Source organism: Lathamus discolor, chromosome 3, assembly GCF_037157495.1.
Source record: "Lathamus discolor isolate bLatDis1 chromosome 3, bLatDis1.hap1, whole genome shotgun sequence".
NCBI classification, from domain to species: Eukaryota; Metazoa; Chordata; class Aves; order Psittaciformes; family Psittacidae; genus Lathamus; species Lathamus discolor.
The window spans coordinates 114,599,246-114,626,909 of record NC_088886.1 but is presented as its reverse complement, the minus strand read 5'-3'; positions in this window follow the sequence as shown (position 1 = coordinate 114,626,909).

Below are 27,664 nucleotides of genomic sequence, written 5' to 3'. Positions count from 1 at the left end.
AGTCTAGATGGTATACTTTTTTTCCTAAAATGAAAATAATAAAAAGAAATGCAATGACACATTTGGGCTGAGAAACTGTTTGCTGCACATGTTTTATATATGTGGGTTTATTACACACATCATGTGTTTTAATTAGGTAATTTATAATGTGTTATCCGAAGAAGATGTTGTTCAAATGGGTACACAATAAGTGTTTCAAGAAAACTTGTTAATCCAGTATTTACAGAGATCAGTGCATGGATACAGAACAACATCAACTACAAATATATCTGTGCTGGTACGGTTATATACTGGATTATGTTCCTTGGAGAGTCAGTGTTGTTATGTATATAAATACACTATAGGTAGGGATGAGTTGTATTTTTAGTAGGACTTTTTATTTTTAGTTCTCTTTCTGAAACTAAATATATTATCTTTACCCACTAGCCACCTTTCAAGGGAAAAGCAAAAATTTATTGATAAATAAAACTAATCCCAGTGAGGAAAGTTCAGTCATTTTGTTACCTCAAGCAGTTTGTCCCTTTTTAAGCTGTGATGTTTCAGAGGCATAATGGTGATTTGAGCTTGAGATCTGATTTTTTTTCCGCCTTTCCACAAAACATTGATATTTCCTAAATGAGTCTCTGGTTTCCTTGTACTAACCTGATACTGTTCACCCAGAAACTGAATCTAGTTATCGATGGTTATACTAATTGAGATTTCTTAGTTTCTCTTCCCCTTTTTCATTAAGCTGGATTTGAGTTTCACATACCCTTGCAATTACTTTGAAATTCCAAGTCTCCTTGCAACTACTTTGAGAAATCTGAAAGCCAAATGATTCCCAAGTTTAAAATATGATGTTCCCTAGTTGAAAGGCAAAAAGCAATATTGTTATATTTCTATTCTGATGAAATTCATTATGTACAATATAATTTGTGCCTCCATAGCAATCTACTCTTCTTCAATTAGGGATTAAGCCAGATACTGTATTTCCTCCAGATCTCTGTAGTAACTTTTTTTTTTTCAGTGTGAGTACAGAAAGAATTTGAAGTGGAGTGACTGGCAGTAAAATACAAGTTTACAGAGTTTTTTCTTCTGTTTATTGTAAATCAACTACAGAACAGCAACCCATGGCATTAGTCCAGGAAACTGAAATTAAGCAGTTAGGAAGTGGGAAGATGAACAGAAAATTGTGTTTCTGAATCTCAAAGAACACCTTCATTTGCTATGCAGTGAGGACCTGCTTCAGCTGTCTTTTAAGTCAATGGGAAAACTCCCGTTCACTTCCAGCAGGAGTTGGCTCAGACCCTGATTTCTCACATTTGTGCCCAGTTTGGGGTGCAATACAGAAAGGTGCAGTGCATCCAAGGAACTGTAACTAATGGGGTCGGTCCCAGGTCCCTGAATGCAGTAGAAAATGAAGGTGAAGAAGTGAAATTATTTATCACACCACATCAGGCAGATTTCCTTATTCACAGTGACCCAAGGACATATTGGTGCCCAGGTTGTCGATACACTATGAGCCCTAGCTGCTCTCCATAACTTTCTTCGCGTGAGCAATGTTTGAAGAGTAGCTTAGGAGAAATCTGTTGTATTTTTCTCTCCTCTTTTCTGTATTCATAAGCCTACAATATTGTAAGTTTGTACTGTGGGTGGACAAGCAACATCCACTCATATCAAAGAAGATACAAGTACAGATAAATATAACTTTATACATTCATTTTTATATAACTTATGCAAATGTATGTGCAACTTAGTCACAGTCTCCAGGCTGGCAGAAGATTGCTGATGTGGCCATTGTTGTGTAGCTTCATTTGTACATTTGTGTGGCTGGGTGATCCTGTGGCCTTTAAGCAGAGCTTTATGTATGTATGTTTGCTCTGTGCCTGATAGAGCAATGCTTGGCTGGAAGGGAATGGCAGGATGGGACAGAGAAAGGGGCACAGTCCCAGCATTTGTTCATCTCTACTGTCAAGGTAAGGCTTAGACAAATTGCATGTGGAGGCTCCTTGTGTGTTTTAATCTTGAGGGCACTAGCAAGAAGTGTTGAAGCCTGAAAACTGAGGAATGAACCATGAGAGGTTGCCATGTGACTGCAGTGTGACCCTCACTGGCATCCATCTCAATTCCCAGCCTGCTTCCTTTAGCAGTGGGTTTGTCGGTCCCCACCTTTTAAATGAGGAAAAAAAGAATAAGTATCTTTCTGCCCATCACAGCACTGGTTGCTCAAGGAATGTCTTGTTTCACCTAGCACTTGCTGCTGAGTACTGTCTGACCATCTTTAAAAGCAAATCAAAGGATATGGACACAGTATATTTTTGTTCTTGCTTTATGGGAATTTATCTGTTGTTCTCCAAAGACTAAACAAAACCAAAAGGCCAATTTTGATATGCTGGGTTCAATTGTCCAAATCAGTATTCTTAATATTCAACCTTATTTTAAACACCCATTAATAACTTGGTCCCTACTGCTTAGATTATAGGTTTTAGTGTATGAATTTTAATAATTCTAATTAATGGTGCTATCTCTAATATTACTTTGTACTTGTGCTCAGTCTTTCATCATGAGATCTCAAAGCACTCTATTAAACCACACCAAATCTTTGTAAAGTATATGAATTTTTGCCTATTGAATTTATGTATCAGATAAGTGTAATAAGGAGAATCAACAGTTTTTCCAAAGTTCATTTAAAAGCTTTGCATTGATTCTCTACAAAATTTAAACACTGGGAAAATTAGCCTCCAAAAATTTTGACTCCCACTTCTACCCACTAAATTATGGATCTCTTTACTCCCCATTCTAAATTCCAAGTAATCTTTGAAGAATTTGTATTCAGGAGTCTTCAAATATGAATAGTGATAATTATATCAATAGTATTAATATGCACTATTAAAAGACAGAAATCTACATTTGTAAAGCTTTCATGTGCTTACAAAACTGAAGTTTTAAATAAAAATATGTTTTTAAATCATGTATGTATTACAAAAGCCTGTTAAAACTAGTCTCACAAAATCTACGTATCCTTAGAGCAGTGATTAATGTTCCTGCTGTGGTGCCCTGGAAGCATATCTGATGGAACAGAACTGCTCAGCATCTTTTGTTGTGTTTTCTCTTCTTGAATTCTCTTGTGGGGTGGTTTGAGCGGTGGTTTTGGCTTTTTATTTTTTTGTTTGTTTGTTTGTCTGCTTTTTTTTTTTTTTTTTTAAATCTTTGTTTCCTGTGCATATATTATGATGTGATTTTTATGGACGTGAAATTGTGAACTGTGAGGATTACCACCTGGAGAATCTGTGTGCTAAATTCAGACTAGATCGCCATGGTAGACTTCTCTTTCTGATAAGTTTGCCTTTCAAGTCCAGACACACCAAATAATGTAGACCCCATAGTACTTTTCCTAAAGGGGAAAAGACTAGCATAGGTCTTCCCCTCCTTTCCTGCTGCTGTACAGCAAGATGAGAGCTGGTCGTTCACTACATGTATTTCCTGCTTCCGAAGGATTTTCGTATTTCAGCCTTGTTGGTTCCAGCTAGAACATCATTACTCTTTCTTTTTCCACTTGGACATTTTAAGACTCTTACTTAGCTAGTTTAAAAATAATAAAATTGTGACCTTTTGTTGACATTATAAGCTTTCATTTTGAAGGCCGTGCTTATATTTTGAGGTTGCCAGCTAGGAAAAGGAAGACTAAGTGAACTGACTGTAATTCTGAATGTTTATCTTCTTTTAATGCTGTTTTTTTTTTTTTTCTGTTGGGAATTCTAGTCTAAAGGTACATGCTTTGGAGTTGCTCTCTGACCAGGTTGCTGAAGGCAGAATGTCACCAGCAGAGAAGCATAAATGTTCTGAAAGACAGTATTGGTCTTCTTGTCTCACTCTAACCACCAACTGCTGGAGAACAGGCAGAAGAAAGGCAAGAGGATCATGTCTCATGGACGCGTGAGCATAAGCTTGAAGCTTAGCAAACCTTCCAGGGAAAGGTACAGGTTTTTCTTGCCTTTACTTGAATTTCTGTAATTACAAAGAATTGAAGTTCTTAAAAAAGCTAGCACAAATCTTTGTAAAATATATGAATTTTAGCCTATTGAGTTTATGTATTGAACAAACATAGTAATGTTTGGTTGGTTGTTTTTTTGCTTGTTTATTTATAGCTATTTTTACCAAATTATTGAACAATGCAGCTAAGCAGCAACAGAAGAGGACCTGACAGGGCGGGATAGGAAAAGTGGGGGGAAGAGAAACGGGTGTTTATAAGCATTCACAGAGATTTCGGACTTTCCTGCTATGACTTCAGACCCCAGGATAACTGAATTCTTCCTTATTCAACAGAAATGCCAGGCAGGGCAGCAGTGTTGTGGGAACATGTCCCATTGCTTCTAAATGGTGATGGGACCGTGCCCATATCTATATGATCTCATCTTGTATGTGGTTGGGAAATGGAAATGTTTGATCTTATTCAGGAGACAAGGGGTGTCCCACAGCCACCTTTATTTCACCCACTCTTGCATCTGCTGAAGCATCTGGTGGTGGATAGTGCTGGAGACATCACAGAAGACATGTTAGAGAACCAGTCTGGCTCAGGATAAAAGTTTCTGTGTTTTTCCATGCTGCATAGTACTGGGGGATCTGGAAGTCTTTCATGCTCTAACCTTTAGGAAGTTGAAATGCTAAGAGCAAGATTGTCATTGAGTAAGCAGCATTTCCTGCTTAAAACTTTGGGAGGCACGTTTTTAATTTGCTTGTATACTTACAAGAGTGATGAAAAATTGGGTCTTCTTAAAACATTTCGATTAGACCACCAGTGTTTTAGTATTAAAGAAACTCCACCTTTTTTCTTCAGCCCTCCCCCCCCCCCCTTCAGTGTACTGCTCTTATAGAATGCAGTCATGTGAGAATAGTGTTCACTAGTGTTCACTAGACCATTTACTTGGTCAGACTGGTTAGTTTTCCTTCAAATGAGGTACTTCATGTCAGCAGTGGCATCTCTTAAATAGCAATTTAGAGAAAAGCTGCAGAAGATAGCAACTTTGAAGAGAAGAAAAAAACAAAACAAAACAAAAAACCCACCCTAAATAATCAACCACACACAAGTTGGAAGGGTTTAGAATAAATTATTGCATGCCATTCTGTGGGAAAATCTTCCCCTACGAATGTTGTGCTGTTCGCAGTGTGAGTGCCAGATCCACTCAGCTCTGCTTTGCACTTCTGTCACCCTTATCACTCCTGAGACGATACTCTTCTACTGTAAGTGCTACCCCCAGTGGCATGTATTCATTTATAGGACTTGCATACTTATGCTTAAGTCAGACACCCAAGAGGCACAGGATGAATTGACAATATAGGCAGATGCTTTCAGCAAAGAAACCAGCATGTTAAAAGAGCTTTAGCATGGCTATTGTTTTGCCAGGCAAATCCATGTACTTGTCATCAAGGTGTTCAGGAGTATTTCACCCTCGTTGTACAAGCTAAATACAAGAGCTGTAATCAAGAGTTACATCATTTGGTGAGACAAGACCTTGAGGAATACAGCAAAAGGAAATGTGCATAATTAGAACAGTTCAGTTACAAGGGAAAGGGGCTTTGATAGTGTTAGAAATGCAGCTGAAACATGCAGTCTCCATTGCCCTGTCATCAGGCATTAGATGGTGGGTGTCAGTGGGCCAGGGAGACCTCAGGATCCAGTGAAGGAGTGTGGGGTTCCCTCTTTGAACCTTTCTAACCCTCAGAAAACCATCCAAGAAGACCTAAGCCACAAGGTCTTCTCTCTGTGGACAGACACCAAACCAGAGATTTAAAAAAGGGTCACTAACTAAAACTTAATTTAAAGAAAGTGTTTTGTGTTGATAGTTGGTCAGAGAAATAAAAGCACAACCAATTTTCTCCTCACCTCAAAATTCTTGTAAAGGAACAGCTTGACCTGAAGAGGGGCCAGATGTGATAGCCATGGTGACAGGGAGCACGCTGCAGGTCATCAAGTGCATTAGGGCCAATACAACTCCCTTGATGCTTTCCACACAAACATTTGTGTAAAAATCCTTCCCAGAAATTTCACTGGGAGAGTGGGAGGAAGTGGGAGGGTGGGGGAAAGGATGGAAGGGAGGTCAGTCTGTAGTGACACCCATTCTGAGTATGCATCATCCAGCTTGCTTTATTTATATTTTTCACAAAATATTTATCACTACCATAGTGATAACTAATCTAAAAAAAGAGACAACGTTTCAAAGCAATTTGACCTCCAGATTCTATCTAAAGACATCTCTATTCTTACGTGTATATTTTTGGCAAATGTTTTGAATTTTTGAGTTTGCAAAGGAAAATGTTCAACATCTCAGGGATTCTCAACTCATGGGAGACTGCTTCCTACCCAGCAGTAAGTAGGTTACCAGACAATACCTAATTTTTAGGTGTCATGTATGTTGTAACTGTCCCTGAAGCTTAGCGTGTAACGAATTAATAGCGTTGCTCCTATTTGCCTTTTCATTATTCTATTTTCATTATTCTATGACAAAGCTGGCAGTTTTGGCACCATGTAAGAGGGTGACTTCCAAGTAGTGCCATTCAGTAAGCACTGAAGGAATGGATTTGGGTGCAGCTGTAGAGCTCATGCTCTTCCAGGATGTTAGTGCCAGCTAGTATCCCTGGCATTCATTTTTCAGGTGAGACTATGGTCATAGCCCTACCTCCCAAAGCAAGCACTACAGCAAGACTCTGCAGGTGAGCAATTTTGAAATTAACTCATTTAATGATAATATAAAAGTAATGGTTAGGCATATTTTAATTGAGGCTCTGGCTGAATGCTGCTGGGGTCTATGGAATGTGAGCAGCACTATGAATATCAGGAATGCTAATAATGGGGTCCCATTTCTAACTTGGGAACAAGAGTTTCATTGCATGCACATAACTTCCATGGGGAAGCATTCCTCTTGTCTTGCTGGATGTGGGGTGTGGTTCTGTATGAATAACCCTGGTCCTTTAAAAGAGTACTGGAATAAGTTGAAGAATTGTTCCTTTGCCAATAATCGTAGTGTGGGGAGGTGCCAGGTTCAGGTTTTAATACTGCAGATGGCTCTAGTGCAGTGAAGGAGGTAAATATAGAGTACAACTCAAGATCTAAGTCTTCGCTGGTTTGGGAGGTTTGTGTGTTGCTTGGAGGTTTTTTGATATTTGTTTTTGTTTGGTTTCTGTAATAGGTGAATTTATCAGAATTTTTGCTGGACATGTTTGACAATTTATAATGTTGCTTGCTAATAAGACACTAATTGTCTCTTGGGTGTTTAATATGGAGTGATAAAGCCAATGGCATATGTCAGAGAAGAAGTATCAGAAGACCACATGTATAAGTGTATGAATATTTGATTTTGTTTGCATCAGATTCCTGGCTATCACTGTCTTAGAATACCCAAGAGGGTCACAGTTGTCATAAGCATGTCTTAAGTGGGTGCTTCAGAACTGTCCTAGGATGGTATTGAGCCAATTTAACAGCTTTCTTATATCAGGTATGCACAGCGGAAGACGAAGAGAGGGAGGAGGTATGTGTGGTATTCCCGTTCTTCTTCCTGACATAATTGTCCTCGTGGTACTGTTTCAGCTGGTCTAATTAAGAACAGCCCCATGCCTATGCTACAGCACATGACGCTCCTCTTTTCTGACACTTAAATGGCCCACAACTGCAGCGTGACTGGCGGGGTTTGCAGCTTCTTGTCCTCTTTGCTCTCTTCAGCTGCAATGAGCACAAAGTCAATGTGTTTATGAATCTGGCCTTATATTTTAAAACTCTATGCAAATATGGTTATAATAACTAAACTGACATTTGCTTTTGCTTCTGTATAGTATGTCTTTAATATGATTACTACCCTTAACATTTAAAGGAACTTTGACAGTTATGTAATCCCTTCAACATTTAAGTACAACAGGAATTTATTATTAAGTACAGTGGCTGGAAATGGAGTGCTTTTTTCATTCGCACTATAAACAGTTATGTTGGATTAGTAATCCTGCTTGTCAGAGTTGTTCACTGTTTGATATTAATCAGTAGGTTTATGAAAGGTGCAGCAGAAGGCAGAAATGAACAGTGACGAAGTTGTAAACCTTGGTTCTGTAAAATCAGACTCTATCTAATGCTTAGGTTCACAACATTTCTTGCAGTGACCATTAGACTAAGGGGAAAGGAAATACTGCATTATGGTAATGGTACTTCTGGTTTTTAATAAACATATTTAGTTTCTCACTGTATAAATGCAATAGCAGGTAATCCTGAAAGTCAAGACTTTTGAGAACATGTTTAGATTGTTTTGTTAAGAATACGTTTTTCATCCAGTTGCATAGAATGAGCATGATACAACCTAGCAAAACATTTCATGGTCAAATATTACATGACAAAATTAATAGCATCTCCTTTTGGTGCTTATCCAATATTAAAATCATGTGTAAACCACTTTACCTGAGTATTTCTGTCTAATTTGTGGGTTGTTATTTTTGCGTTACATAATGAATTTTTGTATCTTGCAAACTGTTTTGGCATACAGGTTGTGGGTTTTTTTTTTAACACTTCTGAGTTTCTAGTACATGTTCATGCCACATGTACAGAGATGCCTCGTTTGGTTGAAAATGTCATCCTGTGAGATCTTTAGATGATCAAAGTGAAAATGACACCATTGTAACACAAGATGTCTTGAAAAAGCGCATAATAAATTACCATGACTGGTTAATGAACATACATGATTATAGGCATATGAGAAAGGTTTTTCTTGTATGTCAGTAATATTAATTTTTCAAGTACTTTCAGGTAAGTCAGTTATATACCTAATATAATAGTTGACATGTACCCATATGTGTAGAGTAATACACAGTAGTCAAATCAAATTGAAGTATATGACCTCTTCATTAAAAGTGAAATTAAACTTCAACACCATATTTGACATGTTTCTATACCTAGATCTGTTTCAAATTAATTCTTTCCTCCTCCTTCTCTCCTCCTTTTATTTTTAATCCTGCTTGCTATATTTTTGTTTTGGGTTAAAAAAAATAAAAAATCTTCATTGAATAACATTAGCCTTCATTAAACTATGCATATTTTTCACTGATCATCTTTAAAGCAACATGGCACTAGTTTTTTAAATTCTCGTGTCTAAATTTAGCATTTGCTTCTGGTAGGATCAAAAGTGTCAAAAATCTGCATCACTGCCTTGTTATCAATCACTGTGGTATTTTTGGAGCAGCCATTTGATTTGCATCATTGGACCACCTACCTAGCATCACAGAAAGCTGCGCATCAATAAAATTAACTTTTGTTACTCAGACCAAGTTGGGCTGAGGCACTCTTGCCAGAAGAGCTAATGTGCATGCAAGGTGGATGGCTGGTCCCGGAAACATTCAAACCTTCTTTGGAAAGACAGAATAAATTAATTAATCCTTTTCTGGGTAATATCTCAGAGCTTTCCTTATGCCTCAAATGAAACCCAAGAGGAAGGCAATAGATCACCCCCACCCACATCCAATAGAACGAAAAAGCTGTGATCCAACTGGAGGTGCAGTGTGATAGTGATGCAGCAGACCGGACTCTGGTTTACACTATCCCAGTGTGTAAAGCATTTCTCAGCTGTGTCTCACCTAAAGAAGCCTTGAAGCTGTGATTTAGAGTGCAGCCGCTTTTTACCAGGTTCCCCATTGCTCTGAAGGAAGTTGCTGCAGTTCTTTGCAGAGTACAACATGCCTCTCATCTCCTGCCAGCTCTGCAAAGCAGAGCAGAGCAGTTCCTAGCGACGCCATCACCCTCTTCACCTCCTCTTCCCTCACTTGCTGAGCAGGAGCTGGTTTTCTTCCAACATCTGGAGGTCTGGTCTGCAGCACAGGGTGTCTAGTGTTCACACGCTCCACTTCTCCTATGGATCCAGTTCCAGCCATGCTGGGAACCTTTCCCAGTGAAGCAGTGTGGCTGGTTGTCCTTGCTGCCAGCAGGCCACCACAGCAAGGGAATAAAAAGACAATAATAAGTCTCAACCTTTCTACAATGTCTAGGTTTTTTTTCCTGGAGGTTGTATTAGCCAGACTCAAGGGAGGTGGATGTGTCCTGCCTGGATGCATCCTGCTTTGCAGCAAATCCATACAAGAGACAAAGATGACATTTCTTGGGTCTTTTGGCAAAAGAATGAATCCTGTTAAGTTTTACCAACTCTAAAATACTTTGTGGTGTTAGATTTACATTAGATATGAGGAAGAAGTTCTTCACTGTGAGGATGGTGAGGCACTGGAAGAGGTTGCCCAGAGAAGCTGTGGATGCTCCATCTCTGGAAGTGTTCAAGGCCAGGTTGGATGAAACTTTGAGTAACCTGGTCTAGTGGAAGGTGTCCCTGCCAGTGGGAGTGGGGCTGGAACTAGATGATCTTAAAGGTCCCTTCCAACTCAAATCATCCTATGATTTTATGATTTGGTTTTGCACATTCATATCTTATTTTGTATATATGTCAACTCATCATTTACTTATTGCTGTTTTTCCCTCTTTTCCCTTTTTGTTTCAGGTATTCCTCACTGTGTTATAATTATACATGATGTTACCTATTAAAGGTATGTACTTGTGCATCCAGTCATCTGTCCTCCTGTGAATCCATCAGCAATCCATATTTACTGAAAAATTCTAGTATTCTCCAAATTCATGGTGAATAATGGTAGGAGTTTTGTGCATTTCTGGGGGTTTTGTTTGTTTGTGACTTAAGCTGTTACATACTTGCAGTTTGTCAAGAGTTACCTGGTTCTTTTCTTCTTTCCTTACTGCTAAATATAATACAAAAAAGCCCTAAAAGAACTGAAGAAACCACTAAGCTTTTTATCCCCTCAGGAAAAGGTATCAACTTATGGAGAGACTGCAAAAAGGCAGGATTAGGGGATTTTAGAAAACGTAAACCGCTTCCTTTTTGGGTTGCGTAGGCCTTTCCCAAGATGTCAGTCCTAAGGAAAATGTGCTACTGTAGTGCAGATAGATGTAAAGTTTAAATTCAAGTTTAAAAAAGTCAGTATGTGTGCACTCTAATGTGCTAGGGGATGGATGCTGTCAAATCTTAGTCATTTAAATTATGCTTTCAGTATTGTCTGTGATGATACAAATATTTAGACTTTGATCTACTTATAATTCCAGATAGTTCTTGAAAATTTTCGTAAGTATTTCCCCATTTCCTGAGCTAAGAAAATGATTTTTCAAAGCCTGAGTCAGCTTGTTCTATCTCAGACGAAATAGTGTTACTTTAGTGTACCTGCTGAGACCGCTGGAATATGTACATTTCAATGTGAGACCACCTCAAAGCTCAGCTTTTTTGCAAATGTTTCTGAAAAGGGAAAATAGAAGGAGAAGAAATTTTTTTTTAAACTCTGAAACAAATTAAATATATAGAATTGCACTTTTTTATAGTATTCTTTAAATTCTAATTAAGAACTAAGACTGGACACATGCAAATTTGAATATAATTTTATTAAATATTATCAAATTATTAGTATGGGGTATGAAAGGAAATTTTCTTAAAAATAGCAGCAGAATACTAATGGGTAATAATGCTAATTGGTTTCACTTCTATACTACTGTGTGTGCTTGGATAAGTCAGTTGGAAAGGAATAGATAGACGTATGAATTACATTGTGTTCTGGGTGAGAAATATTTTTAAGAGGCTGAACTATTCCATGGCAAGATCTGGACCAAAATATTAGGAATGACAACATTTTATCAACCAGCTATCATCCTTTTAATGTTTAAAACAATCAAGTTTCAGTTTGAAAGAACAAGAATTGCAATTTTTTTTCAACCTTTTTAAAATATAAAACTGTTGTTAAATTAACCATTAGAAAAAGATGGGGTACTCCAGCAACTACAAGCTTGGAGAAAAATATATGGAAAAAATAAACCTGATTCCACAAACAATCATGATGTAAGTAGACTTTTTCTTATTTAAACAAAAAAAGTTTTATGGGAAAAAAAAATCCATTTGGTTTAATCTTCTAGATCACACTGTTTTAGCATAAAATAGGCCCCATAATCTATAGGAATTTATTTTAAATACAAATACCATTTCAGATAGGTCAGCTGTACAAGATCAGTTATTTGAATTGCAATCAGACTGCAGCTGCTGGAGGTGATATTGGATGCTGGGAGCTAGTGCAGCTGTGGGGGGGAAGTGCTGGTTTTGGGGACAGATCACCACCATAAGGAGACAGAGCAGGTACCAGCTGGGTGATGCAGGGAATCCAAGAATGTGTAGTTTCTTTCCTTTGATGACAAAAACACTTTTACTTCAGCAGCTCCATTTCTGGACCTGTGGGGTTTTTTTGTCAATAAGGAAAAGCATTATTTGGGTCATGAAATCATATCATAGAATGGATTGGGTTGGAAGGGACTTTAAAGATCATCTAGCCCCAACCCCACTGCCACAAGCAGGTACACTAGTTTAGCGGAAAACCAGACTAGGTTGCTCAAAACCTCGTCATCATTGGATTCACTGCTGGTCTCTGGCATGTTGTGGTCCTGGTGTAGGACATTTTATCTAATTATGGGATGTGCTCTACTCTTACATCAACTTCCATCCTACCTCCAAAGCTGAATTAGTGGAATCATCTTAAAACAGATTTTGCAGCTGAAAGTAAACTGGGAAAAACCTAGTCTAGAAGATAATCTTAATTAGTAAGAGAGCAAGTTACCAAAGCATCCATAGGTATACAAAACCATCCACTTCTTTGGAACAAACAGTCCTTTTCTTTCACTTTACTGCTTATCTCTTTAAAACACAGGAGGAGTAATTTCTAATGTTTGCATACTATTTTATTTCTTGAAATTTATTCCTTTGTGACAGATACTACATAGCTTCTTTGTCCAAAAGTCAGTTGTAAGACCAGCTAATTTCTGTTTCTTCAAAGTTAAGAATATTGGTAGGTATCAATTCAGGGCATATTTATTCAAAGGTTAGAAAGTACTCAACTGTTGTCTAGTGTGGACTTTATTTTAGGAGCAAACATAAACACAAAGAAACTATAATCCTGGTGTAATGTAGGAATCTAATTAAGACTAATGAGGCAACATTAAATTTAATGTATGATGCACTTTATATGCCTTACCCTCAGAGCTGCAGCAAGCTGTTTGTCATAGCATCATACTTTGGTGAATAAGCCCCTCAAGGCATTGTTAAACAATCTGGGCTCAGGCCTTCTCCTGCCCATTAGGTTATGTTGGGCTTGCAAAGATCTAGACATAAATGCAAATTTGGGGGGAGTGAAGGGGGAGGTCACAAGAAGTTCTGACCATCTTTGAAGGGCTCAGTGAGCTGGTAAAAGTGGAAGATAAATGGGTGGCTGTGTGCAACACTCTTGAGGAGGTACGGGGCTGGGACAGAAGGCAGGAGGGCAAAGCATAACGTGTGTTTTGGAGCCGCCTATAACAATGGGAATGTGAAAAGGCTGGGATTTAAGTGACATAGCATATAAAGAAGAATGGTCATGGTGATCACCACTTAAATTATTAATGGTATGGTTTGTTGTGAGTTGTGGTTTTGGTTTTTGGGGTTTTTTTTTGTTCATAAGATCCCTGCTTGTATTTAACTGTGCAGAAAAATAAGAGTATAGCTCCAGATTTAGATTTCACTCGCCAAATTCCTTCCCCTCAGTACAAAAGGTGATTCCTTCCATAATATGAACAAAACTTATAGCAACGATTTACCAAAAAAGATTTCATAGACTCTGTTGAAGAAACAGGTGCTCAGTTTATTGTCAAGGTGCACAAGCAGCGGCTTTGCAGAGTAGCTCTTGAAGGTGAGGGATTTGGATGACTTTGCAGTAAGTGAGGGCCAGTGTTTGCTATAATGGGCAGGAAAACATATACAGCACCATAAACTTAAAAATGGGTTTGAATGAAGACTAGGTGGTGAGGAATGGAGAGGTTCTTGGAGGAACAAACAAAATTTGGTGTTTGGGTTTACAGCATAAACTGACACTGTGGTGGTTGGAGCACATGGGCTGAAAGTGCAGACTGAGCTGTGGCTTGGACTAAATCTTGAGTTCTGGTGTCAATTGGTGTTTGCCAGATGCTGTCAGATGGGGCCGAGCATAAAGCATAAGAACATGATGCAGTAAGGAAGAGTTGCTGGCTGTGGGGAAGGGGATGGGCAGAGCCGGTGTCAGTGCACTTCAACCCTGTCACTCCAAAAGCTGAGTTTAACCTATTACATTCTGAAAATTCATTCCAGCTTATATTATTGCATGTGTTAGTGATGGCTTGAGAGTTTGAAACTTTGAAGTATTTAATCTACTCATGAAATCAGATTTTTTTTTCTTTTCTTTTTTTTTTTTCTATTTTTTTTTTCTTTAGCCACAGAAACCTGCAGTTTGTGCTGGAAAAGAGATGACTGGAAATGTTTCTCGGTGACTAGCTTGCTACAAGTGTCCCTTCCAGCTTCAACCCTTCAGCAATTCTGTGATTAACATAGTTATAACAACAACCAAGTTCCACGGACTAGTTTTGAATTTGAGTTTTAACAGTGAAGCTGGTCTGAGGCAGAAGATACTGTTGGGACAACCGGCATCTGTGTGGTGGGAGGACTAAAGGTACCTATTGCATAGGTCTGGGCTGGAAGAATGAGTTATTTTTGCAGGAATATCAGAGAGCACCATGAATGCTCAGCTGGGGGCAGAAAGGAAAACTATGCTGCTGGAAGGGTTTTGGGGGATGAGAAGAAACGATGCAGCAAGTGATGTGTTCACAAGCATTTTTATACTGACCTAACTCAACTGCCGTTGAAGTTGGGAGGGAATTTCAGTGCAAGCATATGTAGGCCATTGCTGAGAGTCTGTACAGTCCTCTGGTGTGTGTGTGTAATGTGCTGGGACTACCTGGTCATACCTAGAATCATAGAATCATAGAATAGTTAGGGTTGGAAAGGACCTTAAGATCATCTAGTTCCAACCCTCCTGCCATAGGCGGGGACACCTCACAACTAAACCATCCCACCCAAGGCTCCATCCAACCTGGCCTTGAACACTGCCAGGGATGGAGCACTCACAACCTCCCTGGGCAACCCATTCCAGTGCCTCACCACCCTAACAGGAAAGAATTTCCTCCTTATATCCATTCTAAACTTCCTCTGTTTAAGTTTTAACCCATTACCCCTTGTCCTGTCACTACAGTCCCTGACAAAGAGACCCTCCCCAGCATCCCTATAGGCCCCCTTCAGGTACTGGAAGGCTGCTATGAGGTCCCCACGCAGCCTTCTCTTCTCCAGGCTGAACAGCCCCAACTTCCTCAACCTATCTTCATACAGGAGATGCTCCAGTCCCCTGATCATCCTCGTGGCCCTCCTCTGGACTTATTCCAGCAGTTCCATGTCCTTTTTATGTTGAGGACACCAGAACTGCACACAATACTCCAGGTGAGGTCTCACAAGAGCAGAGTAGAGGGGCAGGATCGCCTCTTTTGACCTGCTGGTCACGCTCCTTTTGATGCAGCCCAGGATACGGCTGGCTTTCTGGGCTGCGAGCGCACACTGAAGCCGGCTCATGTTCATTTTCTCATCGACCAGCACCCCCCAAGTCCTTCTCCGCAGGGCCGCTCTGAATCTCTTCTTTGCCCAATCTGTAGCCGTGCCTGGGATTGCTCCGACCCAGGTGTAGGACCTTGCACTTGTCATTGTTGAACTTCATAAGGTTGGCATCAGCCCACCTCACAAGCGTGCCAAGGTCCCTCTGGATGGCATCCCTTCCCTCCAGCATATCAACCGGACCACACAGCTTGGTGTCGTCAGCAAACTTGCTGAGGGCGCACTCAATCCCACTGTCCATGTCAGCGATGAAGATGTTAAACAAGACCGGTCCCAACACCGATCCCTGAGGGACACCACTCGTTACCGGTCTCCAGCCGGACATGGAGCCATTGACCACAACTCTTTGTGTGCAGCCATCCAGCCAGTCCTTTATCCACCGAGTGGTCCATCCATCAAATTGATATCTCTCCAATTTAGAGAGAAGGATGTCGTGTGGGACAGTGTCAAACGCTTTGCACAAGTCCAGGTAGATGACATCAACTGCTTTACCCTTGTCCATCACTGCTAAAGAGACAAAGAGAAAAAACACATGTGAGGTGGGTTATTTTCCTACTGTAACCTCCTCTGCCCTTTGCTCTCCCTAAAGACATGCCTGTGTGCCTTTACCTGGACAAATTGGAATGTATGCTTATGCTGTTCATGTTTGCTCCCTATTCAGTGCTTAGCAGAAGGTGGGTGGAGGATGCATTTAAACCTGGAGCTGTGAAGGTTTATGGAAGTAGACAACTCCTGTGACCCCTTCATTCTTCATCCTCTTGTGTTCCATGCTCATCTATTCATAGAAAAATCCACTACCAAACTGTAGAAAGTGCAGATTTATTACTAAGTAAGTTCATTGATTTATTTTCATTTTACTTGCCCTTCTCTAACCTCCTTCTCCAGTGCTTCAGCTGGAGAAAGGTTTCATTAATACTGAATCCTGACCTTTCTCGTGCTTTAGCTAGAAGCATGAGTGCTTCTTGTAGCATGAGTATGGGTCATGTTTTTCCCTTTAGGATTTTGCCTTTTCCTTGAAAACATGTCACATTCTCTGCTTAGGTTTTGACAGCTGGATGTTCTCTTCTGGGGCTCCTGTGTATGGGTTCTGTGGACCATGGTGCTGGAATGTTCTTCTAGCACAGGCTCACCGGCCTGCTAGCTTGCTGCACACCAGTCCACAGAGCAGCATGTGCTCCACTGGGCTTTGTAACACACAGATTTAAGTACACGTTGAAACCAAAGAAGGCAGGGCTAAGACATTTGCAAGGCTCCTAAAATCCTATCACTTGTTTTTTAACCTAATCTTAGCAACAGTGCAAAGGATGAACTTACCTGAATTTCCTGGTCATGTATGAGTTGTTTAGATTTAGGCCAAATCCTTTGGAAGAGCTAAACACCATTTTTTCTCTGTGTCCTGCTGCAAATGCCTTTCCTTTAGAAATGGAATCTTCCCCTCCTTTGCAGCCAGCTTCCTTCTGCTCTCCTTCTGAAGCAATTGTGATATTACCTTAGCTTGCGATTTCTGTCTAGTGGGTTAACACAAACAAAAAAGGATTCTGTCAACCTCAGAATAAACTCAAAGTGCTTGGTCTGATAGAAAACCAGCCAGATGAGCTTCAAATAGGATTCTGAAATTGTACATGGATCTGGTTGTTGTCAGAAGTCCTTAGTTATATTTACTGCTAATGTGGCCAGGATGCGGTGGGACTGGTAAGCTTGCTGGCAGAGTGTCTTTTTCCAGCTGGGGTGTGAATTGAGTTCTCAAAATCCATCCAGCCATTGCTTGTCTCCTTATCACAACAGGTAGCCAAGGTGGTTTTTACATAAGTAGGTCTCTGAACGAATCAAATAGGTAATTCTTGTCCCAAAGTATGATAGACCTTTGTACACCTCTTGCCCTGTAGCTGTGTTCAGGTTCTGTAGGCACTGGGCTGGCAGAGCTAAGGGTTAGTTTAAATCTGCTCCCTTTAACTTTTTCCCTCCTTTGGGAGTTTCTCTTAAAAAGTAAATCAGAAGCAATGATCAGAGAGAGACTGATACTCCCCACCTCTTCCATAGGTAAACTGCCCTTTTAGAAGAGTGATCCATGCTCTTGTCCTCATTTCTTATATCTTACTTAAAAAAAAGAAAAAATAATCTTCCATAGACTTTGACTTAAGCAAAGGCACTTTAAAGTCTTTTTCTAATGTCATTCTGAAGTTAAAAAACAATTTGACTTCAAGGGAGTTACGGCCCAATTTTTAAAAACTTAATAGGATTAGTCATGGGAACTATTTTTAGCAAAAGTTCAACTTTATCCATGTATTTTAATGTGGGAAAAGTGTGTCCTTTTCCCTCTGCTAATGTTTGATGTATTCCAGCCCTCCTGCGAGTGTGTTTGAGTATCTTAGGGGCTCTGGAGTGGAGGAGAACTTCCTCTCGGATTCTCTCTGTTTTCTTTCGTGAAAATGACATTCCTAAGCTGTTTCACTTTCTGACAGGAAATGGAGCTTTGCCAAAAATGATTAAAGTCCAAGAAAGCATAACAGTTCCAAAGCTGCAGCAGTTCTTTAGGAGTCCTGAGTTTGACATTGTGTCAAACAAATGTGAAATATTGTTTAATAAATTTGAATAATACAGGGAAAGGGAAAAATGGTTCTTGGCTTATAATGCTGCTGCTCTTTATTAAGTCTGTAAAGGACTGCCTAGTTCTAATAAATTGAAATATATACATAAATATACTTGTGCATGGATAACAGTTTAATATTGTAATACGTAATGAATAGTGCACATGCACCCCCCACATGCAGACATTGATTTATACATAGGTATGACTGTATATATATTGATATGTGTGTATAGACCCACTCATGAGTTTGTATATATTTATACATGTAATTACCATTTGCAGGCAACTCTTGTGCCTGCTTCATAGAAAAAATATTAGAAGTATTATTTATAAGGTGTGACATGACTTTATAAAAATACTAATCTAATGCTAGATAAAATACAATTTGTTAACGGTTTCTCAGTGGTTTTTAATTCAAAGTTTGTTTAAAGGCCATATTGTGCAGTCTCTACTCATGACGAGTAACACTTTATCATGTAATTACAGCATTATTAGAATGGGCTGTGTTGAGGCTCTAAAAGCAGTGAGAACTATATAGCAGCCAATAGCCTGGCTCTGCCACTTCACATTTAACAACTCCTTCTGTGAGAAGGGCTACAAGCCACTGAAAGTTTGAGTTTTCAGTGTTAGGTTATTAATGCAACAGCTCTATCAAAATGAGCCAGACTTCTAAGAAGCTCCTGTGCTGTCAACCCTACGTGTGGAGAACAGTCTCATCAAGCTCCTATAGTACTAAGATTACTTCTCCAGAACCTTCAAAAAAACCCACAAAACTCCTCAGCATTTGTAAGCTGGTTTTCAGTTTCTTTTGGATTTTGATTGCACTGGGTTCACTGAAATCACATCTTCAAGTTGCTCTCTGGCCACAAGACCAGGAATTTGCTTTTTTCTTTTACTTTTTGATTTTAACATGAAAGCTGAATTACATCATCACCATTTAAAAATTAATCTATTGACTCAAGGCTCAATAAAATCAGGACAGCTGGCAACTTTACTAGAAAATATGAAAAGTTGCTTTGCTGTTTCTTGCAAGAAAACTCCACTTGTTTCCCCTCCATCAGACACATTGCTTCTCCACCAAAATATATCAAATATTCAAGAACTTATAAAAGTATAAAAATGTTCCTCTGACAGTGTCTCAAAGACAAAAAATTCTTTAAGTGACATGTATTTCAAAGCAAAGCTGTAGGAAAAGTTACTATTTTTCATTCCTTGTACAGGACTGTAGTGCTATTTGTTTAAAGGAAGTCATCTCTAATCAGTTTTCTAATGGTATTTGAAATTTCACTTTGGTAAAGTTGAACGGGGACTGTTCGTATGTCATTCAACAAGGACAGCAATTCACGGCTACTTTTTAGACAAGCTAAATTGATCAGACAAGTCAGTCAATGTCATTGAGCACTATTTGTCACTTCATAAGCAGCTACAATCTGCTGTTCTATAAACGCAGAAGGACCGTCGAATAAATCACATCAACCAGTGGGAGTAGATAGTATCCCTTCATCCATAATTGGTGCGGTCCTCTCCTGTCACATTCGCTCATTCCTCACTATTCCAGCACGGATTGACACTGACACAGAAAGAGCAGCTGCTGTCAAGCTTTCTGGAGTCTGTCTGTACTCAACTCTCCGCACTAATAGATATCCATCATAATATTGCATTAACATTGCAAAAAGAATCAGACTTATAACTTCGCTATCTGGGTATATAGATGACATATGTAAGGGTCTCTTTTAGGTTATAGGGAAAGCTGATTGATGCAGAAGGAAAGCTTCTGATTAAAACCACTTACCAAATCCATCAGTGCGAGGAATATTTACTGCTGTGTATGCTGCTTATAATATCACATTACAAAGAAAAAGAAAAAAAAATAAAGAGGTAAACCGGGTGATTTTTTGTAAACAGCCTTTCTGGAAATTTGTTAATTGTTATTATATGCTGGTGCAGGGATACTTTATGGACTTTATTCCTATGAAATGACTGTGTGGTTATATAATTACCAAAATAATTGAGGAAATGGAACACTTTGAAAAAATGCTAATGACCGTTTAGCACATAAAAAAAACCCCAAAACTTCTATCTGGTACTGGATTTGGCAAAAAAAAAAAAGTGTTTTCTAAGTGAACAGATGAAATTAGCAGAGAATATTTATTGTGAAGGTGTATCAGACTACAAGCTTATTTTCCTGGAGAAACACTGGACAGTTTCTTCCAGGAATATGTTAGATTAATCAGCTCTCTCATCCCTGGTGAGAAATCACAGTGGAATACCCAAACGATGGTGTAGTCACATGTAAATATCTCTGACAACCTGGAGGCATGGATCATTTGTCCAACATTCAGTTCCAACAACATGCTTATAGAGGAAAATAACTTGTGTGCTTATAAAAAGATTTTAGCTGAATGTGTAATTGCTGAGAATGAAGCACTGAGGTCCTGGGTGTCTAGGATGAAGATCTGGATTTTTAATTTTTTTAAATCTCTTTTTTTGGAAGGCAGTCTTCAGTCAGTTTGCTCATGTGTACACAAGGTCTCACGCTGTCTGTCATATAAGAAAGAAGTGATTTTTTTTTTTTTTTTTATTTTTTCTTATAAAGGTGCTCAGTATGAATGTCATGTTCCTGGCTGGAGTCTTTACTGGACCCAAAGGCAAAGCGTAATATCAAATGACTCTTACAGCTTTCAGTTTGAGATGTCTCTTGACCCGTGTGCACAGTTGATGAGCAATTTTCCTTTCTGTGTTGGCTTTTTTGCCTCCTGGTGCAAGAGTTTCCTGAAAGCATGCCAGAAACCTAAGTAATAGGTAAGCAGCAGAAATTGTTTTATCTATGAAAGACTTAATTCTGTTACTATTCATATAAATACTGCTATAAATAGAGCCAGTGTTCAAAAGAAAACTCTAAGCATTAAATCATAAAAGTACCCCTCACTAAATACAAGACTTTGACTTGTTTTTAAACAAACAGAATAGAAATGTTAGGTCTGAACCCAGAATGTGAGACAAATCAATGTGCAATGGGAGAACTGAACAACATCCAGAGGAGGCAGCTTACATAGGAGTGCACTCATTGTCAACATGCGATACTGAAAAGGTCAATAGTTAATTAAATAATCCATCACCTTAGGATAGAGAGCAGTCCTCACTTCTGACAATCAATGGCAGAAATATTAAAAGGTCAGAAAATGAGTTACTATATATTGTATTTTCTTATGTGCATTATGAAGATGTGACTTGGGCTGAGCAACATGGTCATGAAGATAGGTAGGAAGAAATATTAGTTGTTTGCCAAATATTTTCTTAAATGTTCTTTTACCAGGCTTCTGTGTGTGGTGCTGTGGAAGCGATGGGCCTCAGACATGTAGCAAACTTTCAGAAATCACAGTTTGTAACACCCACTGTTTTATGACAGGGGTGTTTTGGGGAGCATCTTTCCCTTATGCCGCTTGAGGTTATACTGGAATAAACTGGGTGAGTGTTCTGAGTCAGGTTTTGTTTAGATATAGATAGAATTACATTAGGAGCCCAAAAGACAACTTTTCTGTGACTGTTAATACTTTATATACAGTCATGTTTGAACCAGGTTTAAAAATAATTTATAAATTTATTGTATTTATTTATTTATTGTATTTATACAATAATGGTGTTGTCATAAACATTTTTTTCTTCGCTGCCTATTATAGGCCTTTCTTTTTCAGAAACATTTCCCTCCTTAGTTGTGGGGCTCATTCCTCTTTCTCATTGTGTTTCTCATATGATGAACATCGGTGATGTGGTACATTTTTCCATTATTTTTCAAGACAGGCTGAAGTTACCCTATTTTCTGAATGGAAATTGTGCTTTACATAGCTGGGGGAAATAACTGACTTGTGTTTCTCAGCCCATTACAGTTATAGAGGGCTCAGCTGGGTGACGCTTACTCCTTCCGTCAACCCTCCATGCACATGCCTCTCTGTGCCTCTGCAGAGCTGGGAGGGTCCAAAAGAAGGGCTATCATTGCATCTTAACAAGGATCTTCTTCCCTCTTCTCATTACTGCACAGTGTGGAATTAATACTCCTTGTGCTTCTAAATTTTCTAAATTTTATTTTCCTGGTATGTAGCTTTTACCCTGTGTGTGAGTCACCATTCTGAATTCTGGCAAGTGTTATACGATTATTTTATCTCTCACTGTAAAGCGTTTTGAAAGACTTTGTATGAGAGGCAATATAAAAATAAATTGAATTGAACTATGGCTTCACCTTCTCACTTTTTTAGTGCAGAAACCTTTAGAGCAAAAACTGCAATATAACGACAAAGAAGGAGATTAAGACTGTGTCATGGAAGAGGTGATGCTGGGTGACACGTCCGACCCTGTGTGAGCAGTTTGGTGGGTTTGCAATCACCTGTATTAATTAGATTTTAAGCATGTTCACAACTGGGAAAAAGCCTGTTGGTACTTTTAGTGAGAAGGTTATTTCAAGCCATGAGAAAGGTAGTAGTTATTATCTACTGTGGTGTATTTATATAAACAAAAGTCTACCTGATGGTTGTGCAAACATCTGCTCTTACCGAACACTTCACGGTTCATTAAAACTTACCCTGTTGGCTTCTGAAAGTAAGTACTGGAAGCACATCTACAGAATCCACAACCTCAATAATTTGTCTTTTTAAAGAAAATAATCTTAGCTTAGGGTAATGAGGTCCCATCCTCCCCTCTCCCTGCCCAACCCCATAGAAATATGATTTTATGTTTTACAATGCAGGCTCAATAAATTACATTAATAAATGATTCCTGGTTCATGAGAAGTGCTGTATTTTGACAATATCAGCCAACCTTTCCATTTGTTTAAGCAGGAAAAGTGAGGAGCCAAAATAAAGCTGTTACAGAAGAAATCTCAAGAATGTTTATGAAACTCTGCTCTAGCTACATTTATTAGGAGTCGAAGCATAGTCTTAATTTGTCATGAATTCCAGGGGAGTGAGTAATTTCAAGAGCTTTTCTAAATGCCAAGACTTAATATTTTTCTGTAGTAATTTGTTTGTAAACATGGAGTAAATTGTATAGGTTGCAATGTGACAAAAAGGTATCTAGGATTTATCATCTTCTGCTAACAGCTATTGAGCTTATTTTATAGCATCTCCTGGGGTTTTTCAGATAAATGCACTGTTGATGGCAAGTGAAAGCACCCTGAGGATCTCTGATGGTGGGCACACAAAGAGTTTAACTGCAGGAAGCTGTCTGTCAGGGATTTGATTTCCAAAGGATCAGCTTCCCCAGGTTGCTGCAGTTCCCACCAGGGCATCCACGTGCCCTGGATATCAGTAGATATCCTGCTGTGCTCGGAGCTGGAGTAGCTGCACTGACTGTTGCTTTGCCCTCAGATGGAGGGGCATTTTTTTCCTTTTGAAGGTGCTGGATAGTGTTGAACAAGGCCCTGTAAGCATACGCCAAGCCCCAGCACGTTGCCACGATTTGTCCATCTCTGGTATGCCCAGACTGACCATACACCTCATTTAAGTGTTTTAGTAATTCTTCCAGATTTTGCACTTGTTCGGTGGTGAAATTTCAAAGTACTGGAGGAGCCCACTGACCTAGATACTTGCCCATACTATCCCACACATCCTGCCACCCATGGCTGTCCAGCCCCAGGGAAAATCTCTTGGTCCTCCTATATTGTCATTTAACCCCAGACAAGGCCCAAACCTGACTCTGCTTAACTCTTGAAATCAGATGAAGTGTTCATGAGCAAAACACACTCTGTATGCCTGACAACATGGTGATCCCCATCACAATCAGCAAACAGGTCTCAACAGTATTAAAAGGCCGTCCAAGAACTTCAAAACTGTCAAATGATGCTGTAAATGGTCTGAGAGGGGGGCTGGGAGGGTAAAAGAATGTCTCCTTCACAGGTTGACCACCTTAGAAGGAGAAAAAAGATGTCTAATTGCTAAGCACCCTTATTATATACCTCCCAAAGTATAAAGGCGGTGACCACACTGGGAACATAAGCCCTTTCAGTTTAATGATCAATGATTCTATTGTATTACAAGTCATTATAATAAAGTACAATGAGACAAGAACCTTAGCCCAAGCCCCACACTTGAAAAACACTACCACAGCAAATACTGGCTCTACGTAATGTACAGCATTCTGAAACTGAGATCAAGAGAAACAACTTCGAGAGCCAGTAAATTAGCATTGTGACAAGTGACTACTAATCCGGTCAGATCTGTTGTTATCTCAACCCTTCGTGCCCCACGTTGGGCACCAAAAAGAACTGTTGTGGTTTAAACCCAACCACAAAGCTCGTTCACTCACTCCCCTCCCTTTTTTTTCCTCCCTCTTTCTTTCCTCCTCCCCCCACCCCCAACCTTCCCTGCTCCCAGAGGGATGGGGAGGAGAATTGAGAGAATGTAACTCCCATGGGTTAAGATAAGAACAGCCCAGTAACTAAGGTATAACACAAATCACTACTGCTGCCACCAATAATAATAATGATAAGAGAAAATAACAAGAGAAGAGAATACGATACCACCGCCGAGCAAGTTCGACGCCCCCCCCAAAGAGAGACCGTGCCCTTCTGGGTAACTCCCAGTTACCTCCCTGGGCATGACGTACTGTGGTATGGAATACCTCTTTGGCTAGCTTGGGTCAGGTGTCCTGTCTCTGCTTCCTCCCGGCCTCCCCTCGTCCCCAGCAGAGCATGAGACTCACAAAGTCCTTGGCCAGAATAAACATTACTTAACAACAATTAAAAACAGTTGGTGTTATCAGCTCTCTTCCCAGGCTGGAAGTCAAAACACAGAGCTTGCACCAGCTACTAAGAAGGAGAAAAAATGGCTACTGGTAAACCCAGGACAGTCATCTTTAGAGAAACCCACACTGAACAGGAGGCAAACTCCAGGTAAGTTGGTAATCTTGCTTTTGGCAAAGATACTTCTAGCATAATATTTCTGATGTGAAGAAGGGAAGCACAGCTTTCCAAGGAGGATTTTTAAGAGAATGGAGTTTGAGTTTTACTTGCCAAATTCCCTAGTGTTGCTGGAACCCAGGATATTTGTTCCCTCCTGATATTTCATCCATCTGTCTTTCTCATCTTGTGATGTACTGTAGTTGGGAGTTTTGGTCTTTTGTTTAGTGGTCTGAGGCTACATCTATGTTAGTGAGCAATGGAGCAGTAGGAATGGATCTGAAGCGGAGAATAGATGGTGTTGAGGACCTAAAATCTACCATGTTTATGTTTTAGAGTTAACCTTGGACTGAGATTAGTGTAGTCCCATGGACAGACCCTCTGTTAGTGGTCAGACTGTATTGGGTCTGCCTATGGTGTGTACCTGAATTCTGGTGCCTTTCATAGGGCACCCAGTTTGGGGTTTCCAGATAGCTTTTTACATCTTTAGTATCTTTTAGAAGGTGAGTGTGCATTCAAGTAAAAATGTTTGTAGAAACACGTACCTGAACATTAGACACTGTTTTATGGCTCTTCCTTATGTAGCATAATAAGTCATGTTCTATGGCCTCTTCAAGATTAGATGTTTCTAGCATGTTTGCTGAAGGTCTTCTGTACTCTCTCATTCACTCTTTATGCAGTAGGCAGGTGACCATCTCCGTAAGTGCCACCAATGCTGTCACTTCATCTTTGGGCACAAAGTAAGCACACCAGTAATCCCCCAAACCAAAGTCAGTTTAAGGGGACCCTTTAAGGCACATATTGCCTTGGGAGGAACATGAGCATGCCTCCACTAAACGTGTGTTACTATACCATTTTGGAGGTTTTTAATAGTTTTGAATTATGGGGCAGCTACTACTTGTCTGAACCAAGTGCATCAGTTCTCATAGCCTCCTGCTCACCAGCTCAGTTACACCATGTCAGACAAACACAGCAGAAGTCATCATCTAAGGGGAAAACCCACTCATTTCTCATTGCATTCCCAACTGTTTCAGAACCTCTGCCAGCACATGTTAACTCTGATAACATTTTAAGATACTGATTTAATAAAATGAAGGCCTTGCTTGCAAGGCTACATTGTCTGAAGTTCTCTTATTCCTCATTTAAATCCAGTGTTAATTAGTACAACTACAGACTTTGTTGTAATACATGCTGAAGTATAATGGCTGCTATTATAGCAGCTTGCAGGAGAAAAGATATATGATATAGAATGATATGTCAAGAAAAAATAAAAATGTTTCATTTCTTCATTAGATAATGTTTATTTATAGCACAATATATATTCTACCTCCACTGTACCATTAAAGTTTTGACTGCTTTTTAACTATAAAATTTGATATTGTTGTGGCAGCTGCACTACTCAAATGATTGCTGTAGTACAGCTGTTATCAAAGGGTAAGATTTATAGCTACACTACATGGTGTAAAGATATGTGCATATTTACTTTGTGTTTTACTACTTGTGTCCTATATTTTAATAACACAAGGTGAGATGAAATACTGAAATAATAAAGTCTTTGCTGCAAAAGAGAATGGCACAATTTGTTTAAACTTTGGTGTTTAATTTTCTATTGTACTAACAATAGAAAACATTTTCTCTGTTATTTTGCTTTACTTAAATATAGTCTACATGTTAGCGATCTCAACTGCTTTAGGGTTGGGTTTTTTTTTTCTGTTTTTAATTCTCAGAGTATAGCTCTGGAACTGAAGTGAGAACCACATGCTTGATGAAACATGCAAAGCTATGTTACATTCCAGGCAAATATCAATATTTTAACCCTTGGCTAGATTGTTAGGCCATGATGAGGGGCAGCTTCCCACATGCGTGCTTTTCGAGGAAAAGTAGTTAGATGAGTGCTTATAAATGACACTAATATCCACTTTTATGAGGCTGCTGTCCCACATGGCCAGATTTCAACAGCTTCCTACACCAGGTATGAAAAACAGGCTCGGAAGAGTTCTTCGTAATGGAAGGGATGATAACATCTATCCAGCTCAGTGGCCAGATCCTGGACACCTATACAAACTCATTTATAGCCAGTGCTGAGCATTCCTGCTCCAACTTTGAGCTGACTCACAAGGCTGGTCTCTGTAGGATAGAAGTTTTATAACTGTAGTATAAAGCATTTGCAGGGAGGAACCTTTGGTTGCTATTTCAATTTTTGTCAGTGAGTAATGTCTTTTTATACATCCTCCCTAGTTTTCCATTAATCAGATCTCAATCAAATAGGACTGTCTAATCAAAGGGGCCTGCAAGTAGAATTAGGTGATTTCATGAGGACTGAGGTATTTCAGCAGAAATAACATGACATAGGTCAAGTGCACTGTATAGTCCTGCGTGTAAGAGGAGAATTTCAAACTCAAGTGTTCTCTGAAACTCCGAAACTAAAAGGAAACAAAAGAAAAAAGCTGTAAAGGAATTATTAGTGTTAGACTTTACATTCTTAATTAATTTCTTTGATACGCATTGGGTACCATTGTTTTTGGTCCACACTGAGCTCAGTCTTGTCCATGGCAATTACAATCATGTTGCAGTTAGTTGTGAGAGAAGAAGGTACATCAGTTATCCCTTAAAATAACCTAATAAAGAGTAGTTCTTCTGCTAGAC